Source organism: Pinus tabuliformis, chromosome 3_2 (genome assembly GCF_031772625.1).
Source record: "Pinus tabuliformis cultivar Carrire ecotype Pingquan chromosome 3_2, CPIR1, whole genome shotgun sequence".
Lineage (NCBI taxonomy): Eukaryota > Viridiplantae > Streptophyta > Pinopsida > Pinales > Pinaceae > Pinus > Pinus tabuliformis.
In genome coordinates this window covers 596533517-596538972 of record NC_142302.1, presented here as the reverse complement: position 1 = coordinate 596538972, position 5456 = coordinate 596533517, and the positions used below count along the sequence as shown (strand labels likewise).

General features: G+C 35.3%; 1 pseudogene; it reads right to left on the bottom strand.

Moving 5' to 3' along the window:
* Positions 1-1446: 1446 nt before the first annotated feature.
* On the bottom strand, positions 1447-4530 carry LOC149181997 (kinesin-like protein KIN-14E; annotated as a pseudogene).
* Positions 4531-5456: the final 926 nt, after the last annotated feature.

Sequence of the window (5456 nt, the reverse complement as noted above, 5' to 3'; positions counted from 1 at the left end):
CGGCTTTTGGAGACTTTCTTGCTGCTGTTTGTGTTCGTCATTGCGTGATGCCGCGACCATGCCAGCGTATGCTGAGTCGCAGAGGCTCTGGAAGAGGAACCCCCTCACGGCCCCCTGCTGATTCAGGTTCCTTGGGGATTCCTTCTCATCATCGGGGAACAGAGCGCATTCTGACCCCTAGCAACTACCTGGACCCAAATTCTCCAGACTCGGCCAATTCGTCTTCATTTGGTTCAGCCACTTTCTTGTTCAACTGTTCTCTAACGCGCCCTCGAATAATGGCTCATGTCTCTGTTCTCTTCATCGAGGAAGCTCAGCACGAGGGATAATCTAGCACTCCAATTCCTCGTTCTGAGGAGGTCCATAATCCCAGCTCTCTAAAGCCCACCTCAGAAATGCAAAAGGAGCAGCCCCAGCCAGCCAGCGCCATCAGCTCCATGATGGAGGCCCATGTGCAGCCAGACATGCAGGAACCAGAAATGGGTTGGTGTAGGGTCATAGAGGAGGAGCCCGATGATTAATCCGGGCTCCAGCTCTCACCTTTTTTTCTGGTTATATATGGTTCTGTCTGTCAATCTTTCTTCATGTTTTCTGTACTGTTTTCTACTGTCTAGTGTTTGATGTGGCGATGTTACTTGTGTCTGTATACCCTTCACAGGGAATGTCTAGTGTCGGTTATGTGTATCACTCTGTCGCCCTTGCACGGGAAGTAAGGTTCAATCTCTTTGTTTCTGAATCTGTCATGAACAAACGGCCTAATCCACAGGCTTGATGGCTCTCTGTTATCCAAGGATGTAATTACTCTCTTTTTTGTATATAATAGATTAAATTTACTTAGCAAAAAAAAAAAGATTACCATTTTTGTGCTAATTTTTATAAATGGCATGCAAAACAAGGATGGAAAGATAATTACTAATTCTATAAGACCATCTGTCAGATCCCTGAGAAAGAAAACATCCTAGAAAACATATAAGATTGTGGTTGCTCAAACTAACCATGAGGCTCTTGAGCCAAACAACCCTTTCACAAATACTCAAGAAAAATATTTTTGGCCCCATCAACTCTCCCTTCATTCCCAAAGCCCTCAAATAGTATATCATATGTTGCAAGTTATGAAGGCCCCTAATTGATGGTCTAATAGTGGACATCTGTTCTTTTCCTTTACGTTTTTCCAAATAATACAATCTCTCTTTCTTTGCTTGTTGTCTCCACTCTTTGAGCCTAATTGCAAGTTGTTATTCTAGTTCATTTTGTGTCTGTAATTGTTTCCCTTTCACTTTGTCCTTAACTTGTGCTTCAACATCCTTTACCTACATGACTAGTAATATTAGGCAAAAGCTTACTTTAGTACACCAAATCAAACAAATGAAAGCTTTATCACTTAAAAAGAAAGTTAAATAAAAAATGAAAATAAGCATTACCTTCTCTTTAAGATTTCCTACACATCTACTCTTTTGCTCTCAATTTTTCCCCATATTGCATGATCTCCTTCTCCCATTGTTGTTGTTTCTCTCTGAGCCTAGTTTCAAGTTATCCTTCTAGTTATTTTACCTACAGAACTTCAATCTCTTTAAGGCACTCTTGAAATGAACTTCCTGACCATCACATTTACTGGAAAAAAATGAATGCACAATCAGTACCTCTTCTTGAAAATTTCTACAAAGTTGTTCTCTTCCCATAAGTTTCACATCCAAGTTCTATATGTTCTCGTCCATCTTCTACATCATGACATCCTTTACCTTTCCTTCTTGTTTGGCCTTCTCAAACTACACAAAGGCATTCACACTTTCAGGAATAGCCTAACCAGCCTAATGTATAAGGAATGTTCTGAATTCAATAACAATACTCATCGAAAATATGCATGAAAAATCATTCTAGTTGTATGCTAACTAGTAATGTAAAATCAATTTATTTGTAAGTACCATTTTTTTATACTTCAAAAGCTCACAAGAATCAAATTATTTCCATGTTGGACCTAGTTCTATGCCCCTCACTCTGGTGGCAAAGTTCAATGAACTTAAAGGAAAAAGCACATCAGGAGAAAATGTATTGGAATGACACCTAATGAATCTTGGAGAAAAATTGTAAGCTTAGAATTCCTAAAATCACCAAAAACAACAATCATGTCATTATTAAATTTGATTTCAAAAAGAGACAAAATATGTAAAAGGAAGTGACAAATGAACAATAGTAAAAATATTTTGAACCCTTCAAATAGTTACAATGCAACAAACCTATAGGGTATGTGGTTGTTTTTAGTTTCTAACGCAAATATAACATCACCAAGAGCAGAAAGAGATTTTTTGATAGATTGAGCTTCCTTAAGGCACTCCTATTCAACATTTGTTTTTTCTATTCTTTCAATTTTTTCCAGATCAACAAGCCAAAACTTTCTCTTGGTACATTCCCCGCAAATTAGGTTTTCTCCCTTTACCATCATATAAAGTACACTGTGTATGGTAACATTATAATCACAAACTTAGAATAACCCGTTACCATAGGAAACAACACAAACAAAACATAACTACCTCACTATTTGATATTGTCACTTAGATAAAGTAATTCTCACATGCAAAAATAAAATATTTTAATTTTCTTCTAGTGGGTCTTAAACTATTCAATTAAGTACTTTCTTTGACATAAACTATAAGATAAACTCTGATAATTTATTCAAATAGGTTATCAACTATTTTACAAATTGGTACTATTCGACTCAATTTAGACAATATTTTTTATCCAACAAAATTGCACATAAGATGTAGCATAGGGGAAAGTTTATTATATTTTCTTCATTGAATTTATCCTGATTAATCATTATATAATAGTATGAGGTGAGCCTTGATGAAAAAATGCACACCAGTGAGAACGACCACTATCTTCATTAGAATTGGTAAGGCCAGTGGCCTTGCACTGTTTTCAGTTTGTAAAACTTCCCAAACCTCATTCATAGTGAGTACTTGTTCTTCAACAAGGCCTGGAACATGATGGAGGCCTTCTGATACTTTTCTTTACTTCAAGCCTAACGACAGACCACCCTGTCATTCTTAATTCAATATACTAAAAATGTTGCTTATAATAGAACAATATATGTATCAAATGTATCTCATATTTGTTCACGAAACTAGAAATGAACGTAAACACCAAGAAAGGAAGAAGTTAGATTTTATGTATGCCTTGGCTGAGTTGGGGATACAAGTAGATCATGAATTTTCCCATTGTAAAATTCCAATACGCTTACTGAGATATCATATTTAAATAATCTATTTCTCTAATTAGCTACATGAAAGAGCTCCTCTAATGTTGAATAGTTTACTCCCCTATCGTCATGTGTTCCCTCCATGGTAAATGCCTTCCGAGTTCCAGCTAGCCCATATGCAAAGATACACACATTATACCCATCCAAAACTGACATGGCAACTGGTGCAGTATCGACAAAAACAACCATTGCCCATTGAAATATCTCTAATTAATGAATTTGTGTACTTATTAATAATAAATTTCAGATCCAAAAGATATTATTTTGTACATCTTACCTTGATTTTCTTGATTAGTAAATACTAAAAACAAGATCAAATTTGAACACCTTCTTTGAAGAATCATTAACATGATGCTTAGTTCATTGTCTCTATTTGTATCAAATTCTTCCATTGGAGAAGCTCCCGTTGATATTTCTCCATCGCTCAATGGACAACATCTACAAAATTCTTTGATGTTTCCTGAAAAAAGACAAGAAAATCACATTATCTAACATTCTAATCCTTATGTAATGCATAAAAAGAATGAAATCATCATGTTTCCTGTAAACTCCACCACTTTATTGTGAAGCTTTTTCCTTTACATTACCTATTTGTTGAGATTCTTCTTCATAAAAATTAATAAAATGTTAGCAAAGATTTTCTCAGAAACAAAATATTTATCACACTTCCCACAGATTGCACAAGAGATGTCATGCTGACAATGTCAGGGATAGCACTAGCACATTTATGTGCCTCTTCCGAAAGGTTAACATAATCTCTCTTTAGTATTTTCTACCAAGTATTCGACAAGATTATTCATAGAATATCTGACGAGGTGTAGTACATAAAGGAGACTCAACTTAAATTTGTATGTTAATATTATTCAATACCAAAGTTATCTAAATTTTAGCCTTCAAGTCTTCAACTGGTGAAACCCAAAAAAAAGTATGCCTTTGGTATGTGTCTTGAAGCTCCCTTAATTGAGAAGTTTTTCCTTTTATATCTTCATATGTAACAAGGAGATTTTCTCATTTGATAATTCCAATTCGTTGGCTTATCGGTAAAAAGGAAAAAAGGATCAATTTGTTCCACCTAGACATTCACCACCAAATGAAATGTTATTGATTTAAATCCTCAGGTTTTCATTTTGATGATTACAGTCATTAGGGGACATCCAGGCATCATCACATTCATTTTTCTTCAATTCATACTCCCTAGTAAGCTCTCCAATCTTCCTTTCATACTCCACTATACATTTGGGAGTTTTCCTTCTAATGTACAAACCGATCAACATAACTAATGTTAATCCATATCAAGAGTATTTAAAAGAAGTACAAGGATGGTTCTTCCAACATCTCTCAATATGTTGTGTTCCCAATTTTCTTCAATCTTAGTTATCTGGAATTGAGCATTCAAATGTCCTCCATGTGCATTTCCTGTAGCCACATGAAGACTACTTTTGAGACAGTCAGGACTTCCTACCATCTGTGATTTGATTTTTGGGCACATAATCAAATTACAATAACTGAGCATATCAGATCAATTTACCCAAATGATAAAATCTATAATGGTAGTAAGGTTCAGTTGGATCTCCCCAAGCGAAGGAAATCATTACAATGTTGTTAGAGTTTTTCAAGAACTGAGAAATCAAGTGCTTTTAAAAAATTCTAGCCAATTGGAGATATCTTATAAGTAGATTCTGATTTTAATAGTGGAAATCTAGAATATAATGTGAACAGTTGCAATAAGGATGTTTTAGTTCTTGTACCCCATATTATTTAGTTCCTAAAATAGACAAGATGTCATTGAATTGGATACACAAGCAGCCTACAACTTGCAATCCTTTGCTATCTGAAAATACACATCTACATGACGAGAATGTGAATCCTTCCAAGAAACTGAATATTTCAATGGCGAAGCTCATTGACATCACTAGAGTTATGAGGTTGAGGTCCATGGCGAAGGAATTGTCTCAGATGATGAAGGATATTTCGAGCACATGCCTCTCCATTAGATGCATGGTGGATGGAAAGGATCCTAAGGATGTCCAGGCCAAGATTTATGAGGGAGAGGTCGATATTTCTAAATAATGAAGGAAGAATTCTCAATTGGTATTTGAAATACCTCTTATTTTTATTTTTATTTTTGGTTATTTGTTCATGTTTTTAGGGTTTTTAAGTTTTAATGAAGTTAAAAACTGGAAGAAGGTGGCCTGTGAAT